The sequence below is a fragment of the Capricornis sumatraensis genome, chromosome 8 (assembly GCF_032405125.1).
Source record: "Capricornis sumatraensis isolate serow.1 chromosome 8, serow.2, whole genome shotgun sequence".
NCBI classification, from domain to species: domain Eukaryota; kingdom Metazoa; phylum Chordata; class Mammalia; order Artiodactyla; family Bovidae; genus Capricornis; species Capricornis sumatraensis.
The window spans coordinates 86,192,641-86,201,725 of record NC_091076.1 but is presented as its reverse complement, the minus strand read 5'-3'; the positions used below and the strand labels follow the sequence as shown (position 1 = coordinate 86,201,725).

The 9,085-nt window shown below is 44.8% G+C and overlaps 1 pseudogene; it reads right to left on the bottom strand.

Moving 5' to 3' along the window:
* Positions 1-4,206: 4,206 nt before the first annotated feature.
* Positions 4,207-9,060, bottom strand: LOC138083633 (large ribosomal subunit protein eL15-like; annotated as a pseudogene).
* Positions 9,061-9,085: the final 25 nt, after the last annotated feature.

Sequence of the window (9,085 nt, the reverse complement as noted above, 5' to 3'; positions counted from 1 at the left end):
GCTTCCAGAGAGGAGGACAGAAACGAGGGAAGGGAAGAATGCGTATTTGAGAGCCAGGAAAGCCTAATCCTCTGGAGCAGGCTGTTTACCACGCATCAAAAATAATTGGTTTAAGAAAACAGACAAAAATAATAGTAATAATTGGTTTTGTTTTTTCCCCAGTTTGTGTGGCTCTTTTTCCTCACCTGAATCAACTCTTGCCTAGCAGGGTGGGGAAATGGGCCGAAAACCATCCCACTATTATATGCCCATTATTGCAGAAATAGAATACACGATTCTTTCTTTTGACACTGCTTGGGACCATTCAGTTCGATTATTTATTTCAATTGCTGTTGTCTTACATTTTAGAGATTTCTTCTAATTCGGCTTTCAGGAAAAATATTTATACTGTGCTCAGAGTCTATAAACTGTGATTCATTACTGCTTTTATTTTATTTTTTTGGTTACTGCTTTTAAATCATAATTAATTACACTTCGTGAAGGCCATGTAAGGAAAAAAGAAAAGAACACCAAAGAGGCTTTCAAGTTATCCCAGTCTTTAATATCAGGAGCTAGGGAGAGAAGTGGTCCAAGTATAAACAGCATTCTTCCTGACTCTCTGGCTAATCAATCTAATGAGGCTCAGAGCCTGGGCTGGTGCTGCTTTACTACACAGCAGGAGAAAAAGAAGAGTATTGTTTTGCTGAGCCCAGGTTCCTGGGCAAGATCTTCCAATGTGGCACAGGATGGAAGCTTGCAGATGGGGTTGGAAGGATTAAGGAGTAACCCTGGGGTGGGGAGGAGGAAGGCCTGAACACAAGAGATAAAATAGGAAATGACAAATTTAGGCATGGAGTTTTCATTTCCCTCTCTTGGGGCAGACCAGGGTTTGCGCAGCAAGCACTTTTCTTGCTGTGCCTGCGTGCTCAGTCACTCAGCAACCCCATGAACTGTAGCCAGCCAGACTCCCTGTCCATGGAATTTTCCAGGCAAGAATACTGGAGTGGGTTGCCATTCCTACTCCAGGGGATGCATCTCCTGCATTGGCAGTCAGGATTCTTTACCACTGAGCCACCAGGGATGCCCTTTCTTCTTGCTACTGTTTTATGAAAAACTCATATCTGTTTATTATGTTACAGACATTCACACAGTACACAGTGCACACCAGATGGTTTGAATATAAACTGACTGCATGCTTACATTGACCTTATAGTGAACTGGAACTCCGCTTGAGGTTACACTTTCATTTGTCCCCCAATACAAACTTTAATTCTCAGCATGGTACTCCACCTGAAACTGATGTGCAGAGTAGTACTGGAATTGGGCCCTTCAGTACAATTCAAGTGACAGGGGAGTAGATAGTGGCCTCTTTTTTTTTTTTTTTTAATAGCAGTTCAAAAAGCTTGGTAGTGAGTGCACATCAAAATCTGTGAGTTCTCTTTGTAAGGATTTATTTGTTAAATTACCCATGTGCCCTACAATAACTATCGAATCAACGAACATAAATATTTTCTTAAAAACCTCTGGTGCCTGCATGCCAAGTCACTTCAGTTGTGTCTGACTCTTTGTGACCCTACCCACTGTAGCCCACCAGGGTCCTCTGTCCATGGGATTCTCCAGACAAGAGTACTGGGGTGGGTTGCCATGCCCTCCTCCAGGGGATCTTGCCGACCCAGGGATTGAACCCAGGTCTCTTCCATCTCCTGCATTGGTAGGTAGGTTCTTTTACCACTAGCACCACCTGGAAAACCCTAAACAACCTCTACTTATCTCTAACTCCAGTATTCTGCTTGTTATTCTCACATTAAAAAAACAAAACTTTCTCTGCAAACAAAACCTTTACCCTGGCCATAACTGAATGCAACCTGATGGTTATTCATTTCCATTTGTCTACACTTTGTCTTGTCTCTAGGGAATTATCTTAACTCCCTGGGTGTATCAGACATGCATTGTTTGCGAGGCACTATTCCAGGCACTGAATATCTTGCTGCAAAGAAATCAGAGTCCCTTATTTAAAAAAACATGCAGTCTAGCCAGGGAGACAAGACAAATAATAGGATGTGATAAACATTATATGAACTAGAAGTCCTACGGCATATAGCGTAGCGGTTGTCAGTATGGAGATTATAACCAGAATGCTTTGGTTTGTATACCAGTTTTGCCTCTCATATCATCTTGGATCAGTTTCTTAACCTTGCCTCAAGTTCTACATCTCCAAATAGGGATGATAATAATAGCACCTACTTTGCAGGATTGTTCAATGAATTGAATGACTATGTGTAAAGTTTGGATGTTGAAAACACTCTGTGGTGTATTACAACAAGGTTGAGTCAAGGAAGATAGCATCCGATAGCATAGGAGGATAAGTGGTGGTCAGGAGACAAAGATACACCCAAGTTTCTGGCTGGGCAGATAGTAGTGTCATTTACTGAGATTTGGATCAAAGGATGAAGAGAAAGTTTGGGGTATGTGGATGAATTCATTTTTGAATCAGTTGAATTGAGCTTTCTGAAAACACTTAATTACTGCTGATATCAACATTTACCCACTGCCAGACACTATGGGCTTCCCTGGTAGCTCAGAGGTTAAAGCGTCTGCCCCCAGTGCGGGAGACCCGGGTTCGATCCCTGGGTCAGGAAGATCCCCTGGAGAAGGAAATGGCAATCCACTCCAGTATTCTTGCCTGGAGAATCCCATGGACAGAGAAGTCTAGTAGGTTACAGTCCATGGGGTTGCAAAGAGTTGGACTCGACTGAGCGACTTCACCTCAGACACTGTGGTAAATGCTGTACATGAATTGTCTCAGTTATTAATAGTTCTCACAACAACCTTTTAAGTTAGGACCATCATTATTATCTGAAGCATAGAGAGGTAAGTTACTTGCCCAGAACTGTACAGTTTAGTGACAGAGTGAGGCTGTAAAGTCAAGAAGTTCAGTTCTAGAGCCTGTGCTTTCTTTTCTGATTTTCATTTGAGTGGAGATGCCTAGTAACAACAATAAGCCCAGTAAACAGTCATGAATATAGGTATCATATTTCAGAAGGAGTTCTGGGCTGGTGATTTGGACTTGGTAGTCATCAGTAAAGGAGCGAACTAAAATCATGGGGACAGAACTGATGGCCCCAAGAGAGCATGTTGAGTGTCAAGAGAAGGCAGCCAAAGACACCCAAAGAACAACCCAATAGTTTATTGATGGACAGAAAAGGAGAAATCCTCAAATGAGACTGACGAGGAGCAACCGGAATAGTAGAAAAAAGGCAAAGGAATGAGAGGGTTTGGCAAAGAGAGAGTGATCCACAGGGTTAAATGCTGCGGAAAGGGCAAGAAAGAAAGGACTGGAAAGTGTGGAGAGATTTAACCACAAGGGGATTGCTGGTGACCATGGAGAGACAAGTGGCAGGGATGGCACCCATACGATAATGGGCACTGCATCACCCAAGAAAGCTGTAGGGCTCATCACGTGCATCAGTAAATTTGCATGGCTATTTTCTGCACTCCTCTCCCATGGAATGTATTTTACACCTGTTGTACTAAACAGCAATTTAGACACTGACATGTAAACTTCCTGAAAAGATAAAGCAAAGACAAAAGGCTTTCTCTTATTAGAAACAAGATATACCATCACTTATAGCTTCCCTGGTGGCTCAGTGGTGAAGAATCCACCTGCAATGCAGGAGATGCAGGTTTGATCCCTGGGTCGGGAAGATCCCCTGGAGGAGGGCATGGCAACCCACTCCAGTATTTTTGCTTGGAGAATCCCATGAACAGAGGAGCCTGGCGGGCTGCAGTCCATGGGGTCACAAAGGGTCAGACGTGACTGAAGCCACTGAGCACGCATGGTTCTTCAAACATTATTGTACTTTAACTTTCATAATTTGACAATGCATTCATGAAATAATTTGTAGACACCTAGTTTTTTAAAATTTTATTTATCTAGTCATTTATCTTTGACTGTGCTGGGTCTTCGTTGCTGCCTGAGGACTTTCTCTAGTTGTGGTGAGTGGGGGCTACTCTCTAGTTGTGGCACACGGGCTTAATTATCCCACAGCATGTGGAATCTTCTTGGAGCAGGGATCAAACCTGAGTCCCCTGCACTAGCAGGTGGATTCTTAGCCACTGGACCACCAGGGAAGTCCATAGACACAGTTTTCACAGACAAATTAAAAAACACTTTTTAGACATGAATGCCCTGGTTTATCATGTTAAGAATTTCAAACATTACTTATGTTAACAGAAGCAGTGGAGTTGGAGTGTACTGTGCCATCTCCAAGCTGCATAACGAGAACCACCAGTGGTACTATGAAACTTGTCACTCTTTCCAAGGCATGGTTCTTTAAACTTGTGGATGTCAGCCCTCGTAAGTCCCTGTGCTTTTGGACTGGTTTGGTGATCCACTGGGTGTTAGGATTTCTTCTGGTAGCTTTATGGAATGAGGATAACCTCAAAGAATCTGTCTGTAGAATCTTCACCAACCCAGTAAGAATCCAGGACTCTCAGAGCCCCACAGTGGCATCCAGCTCACTCCTCCACAATAGAATGAAGGCTTCAGGCAAACTTTAGCCATGATAATCAGGCTCGGTGTAACTGGCACCCTTAGGCATGTGTGGCCAACACAGCTCACAGGAATCTGCTACGTGACATAACCTTGCTTGGTCCTGTGTCCCAGTCTGCATGCTTTATGAGGCCGGGTAGGGTGGAGGGTCCTGCGGGGTGCAGAGAGCAGGCAGTACTGCCTGCAGCCCACCATGGGGAGAAAGTGCATTGCATGGGACTGCTTCTTCCTCCACTGCTCCTGGATATATTTGTAAGTGCCTAGTTTGGCTTCCCTTTGAGATAAACTGATGGCTGCCACCAGACGGAAAGGGAGAAACTTTCATTTAAAAGAAAAAGACTGGTAATTGCAATATCATGTGACCAACACCAAAATGTACACAGTAAAATGGCAGCACAAACAAGATGATCAGCTGTTGTGTGTGACAGGCAGCGAATGAGGCTCCAGGTTGGCTTTACAGAGCTGGTGATGCTTGGCATGTGACCTGAGAAAGGTGGGTAGGTGTCTCTGGGGTGAGGAAAGAGCATTCCATGTCTAGAGCCGTGTAATGTGATGCGGGAGGAAGCAGGGGTGTTCAGGGTGTGAGCGAATGGCAGCAAAAAGTTGGAGAAGCAGGTAAGATCATGGATGACCTTGGTGTTTCAGTTTTAGATGGAGACCCATTGAAGGATTTTGGGCAGGGAAGAGACATAACCAAGTTTACGTTTAAAAAGATTGAGGCAAAAAAAAAAAAAAAAGATTGAGGCAGCAAAGCAAATGGAGGATGGCCTCATGGGACCACACAGAAGGCTAGGAAGCATTAGTAACTGTGGCTTTGTATCTATATTTGTTCCCCAGAGCTGTCAAAACAAAGCATCAGAGATTTGGGTGCTTAACAGAAATTTATCCTCTCACAGTTCTGGAGGCTAAAAGTCCAGGATCAAAGTGTCAGCAAGCTTGATTTCTCCTGAAGCCCCTCTCCTCGGTTTACAGATGGCTACCTTCTCAACTATGCCCTCACATGACCTTTCCTCTTTGTGTGTGTCTACCTGGTGTTTCCAAATTTCCTCTTATAAGGGTACCAGTCAGATTGTATTGGGGCCTATTTGAACTTTATTACCTCTCTAAAGGCTCTGTGGTCATGTATGGATGTGAGAGCTGGACTGTGAAGAAGGCTGAGAGCCGAAGAATTGATGCTTTTGAACTGTGGTGTTGGAGAAGACTCTTGAGAGTCCCTTGGACTGTCAGGAGATCGAACCAGTCCATTCTGAAGGAGATCAGCCCTGGGATTTCTTTGGAAGGAATGATGCTAAAGCTGAAACTCCAGTACTTTGGCCACCTCATATGAAGAGTTGACTCATTGGAAAAGACTCTGATGCTGGAAGGGATTGGGGGCAGGAGGAGAAGGGGATGACAGAGGATGAGATGGCTGGATGGCATCACTGACTCGATGGACGTGAATCTGAGTGAACTCCGGGAGTTGGCGATGGAGAGGGAGGCCTGGCATGCTGTGATTCATGGGGTCGCAAAGAGTCGGACACGACTGAGCAACTGAACTGAACCAAAAGGCTGTTTCCAAATGCAATCCCATCGTGAGGTCCTTTTGTGGACTCTGAAAATTTGAACATATGAATTTGCGTGTGTTTGTGGTAGGGCACACAATTCAGTCTATTACACTTTGCATTAGCAACATACATGGAAAGGGGTCTGTACACCACAGACTGATAAGGTTGTTTTTCATCTCATCATCAGAAAATAACCAACTCATATAATCTATAAAAGTCATGTATAAACTGGGCATTATGATTTGTTCATAAGACTACTTTTGGGAATTCCCTGGTGGCTCAGTGGTTAGGACTCTGCGCTTCCATTTCCGGGGACCTGGGTTGTATCCCTGGTTGAGTAACTAAGATCCCACATGCTGCAGGGTATGGCAAAAAAACAAACACAAAGCTTTTCTCTGAATCCATGATGCCCAGTAGTTGATGCTGGTACTGGTTGAACTAGTGAAAAAGGCAAACGAGTGAATCTGTTATCAGCAGTGGTAATACACACTGAACCGTGGCTGTGGCTGCCCTTGGAGTCTACAAAAAACAAAGCTATACAGTAAGACTTGCCTAGGATGGGACAGGGTGGGAGCTCTTGCCTCTGAGATCCAAAGGACAGTGCTTTCCTTTGATTTCATTTGAAATTATCGCTACATTTCTGTCTTCCATGGATCAGGAGCTCTCTGGCAACCAGGTCTTACACATCTATCTATATTCTTGCCCACTAATGCAGTTTCTGGTACGTGCACATGCGCCGTTGAAGTCTGCGCAGTGAATGAGGGAATTAGAAGTTCAGTGGTTAGGTTAACACTTTGGGTGCCACAGTGGAGCCCAGATTAAACCCTTCATCAGGAACTTGAGATCCTGAAAGCTGTGTGATGCAGGCAAAAAAAAAAAAAAAGTTTCAGTGAGCAGAGTCTGTGACTCTGCACTCAGGTTTCATAAGTCCTGTTGTAGTTCAAGATGTATGCTTTTTTCCCCCTTTTTGGTGGTCTTGGCAGTGGTGAACCTACCAAAATGCTTCACTGAGAAAACAGCAGCCATCAGCTGAAAACTCCCTCATCCCACTGCTACATCTACAAACAGATTTCTTTTTTCTTCTGTAGGTTTAGTGGAGAAAAGGTCCCTTTTTTCTAGGAAAGGCCAATATGCCCTGGAGCCTACAGGGCTTCCCTTCTTCTATCACCTCTCCTTCTTAAGAATTTGGAACTTTAGCTATTCTCTTATCTTCTACCTTCTCCAACACTCAGTTCAGTTCAGTTGCTCAGTCTTGTCCGACTCTCTGGGACCCCATGGACTGCAGCACGCCAGGTTTCTCTGTCCATCACAAATTCCTGGAGCTTCCTCAAACTCATGTCCATCGAGTCAGTGATGCCATCCATCTCATCTCCTTTGTCGTCCCCTTCTCCTCCTGCCTTCAATCTTTACCACCATCAGGGTCTTTTCCAATGACTCAGTTCTTTGCATCAGGTGACCAAAGTATTAGTCTCTAACACTAAACATATTCTAATTTCCCATATTAAAAAAGCCTTCCTTAACTCATACCTCCTTTCACATCTCGCCCTGTCTTGCTGTGTCCCTTCTTAAAATGAGTTGTCCATATGCCATTTTACCCCCTCACTGTCCCTTCATTCTTTGATCCATTTCAGTCTGACTTCCAGCTACAGATCCAACGAATTCTGTTTAGTCTTCGGATGCCAGGCCTTTGGCAGACTTCTACGATGGCGGTCACTTCCACCTTCTTCCCTGACTATACCCTTCAGACTTTCCCCTTACGTCTTTGGCTTTCCTTTCACAGCATCCTATGCTGGTTCCTTCTCTACCCCTTTAAAGCAGCATCTCTCAAATGTTTGGCATCTTCAGGACACTTAGTGAGAATCCTGCCAGGTTCGGGTTTACTTAAAGTAATGATGAACATTGCTTCATGTAGTGAAATGGCCTTGTTATATACTACTCTCTCTGCCTTGGATTATTTTCTGTCCACTTTGCTTGTCTGGAGAGCCATCATCTTTTAGGTCTTATTTCCACAGACAGTCCTCTCTGTTACTCTTTGATACAACCCTATTTTCTGATCATAATTTTTGTTGTTGTTTAGCTAATGATTAAACTTAAAATGTGTTGGGCCTGTTCCACGTCTCACGTGTTATTTTCACAGTAACATCTTATGTATGTAGGGAGGTATTACTGTAAATCCCAATTTCACAGATCGAGAAAGGAAGGTAGAGCGGCAGAGCTGGGATTCCCAACCTAGACGATCTGTCTTTAGAATCCATACTCTAAATGGTGCTAGAGTACTTAATACTAAAATTTATGTTTATTTATTTATTTATATACTGACTGTCTCACTCTCAAATCCTCAAGGTCTGTGAGAGCAAACACCGTGTCTGAAAGGTTCGGAGCTTAGCTTCAGGAGTTTACCTGGTACATGGTAAATAGTGATATTTGTTCAGTAAATGAATCAGTAATTAAAAAGAAGATTCCGGTCTGGAAGGCATACTCCTCCCTACACTCGCGACCTTGTAGAAACTGCCTTATCTCTTCCTGCATTGTTAATCTGGGGAGTCGGAGTGGGAGGACTACCCCAGGTAGAAGAGGCGACGAGCTCAGCGGCCAGAAGAACGGAGTCGGAATACGGCAAGAGTGCTATCTTCCGTTTCCTCCACTAGAAGACGGCATAGGGAGCACCGCGTGAGATAAGTGATACGCTACCCGCTACCCTTCTCTCCATTTCAGAGTGGTGTTGAAGCTTCGAGACGTAGGCTCCTACTTCTGTGAAAGAGTGGGCAACGCGGGCCCACGGAGGACAGCAGCGGACTCGGCCACCGTGAGTAGCCTTGGCGCGGCATAGGGCGGCGCCGACGTGCAGAGGCGGACTCCCGGCTTCGGCACGCTCCGCCCCCGGGCCGGCGGAAGCGGCCCGCTCTCAACTCCCAGGTCTGGGCGTGTCCCCGCCGGCGCACGCGCGCGAACTGCATGCTGGGAAGGCGCTCGCGCGGCGGCCATTTTGTCTTATCGGCTCCTGGTTAGA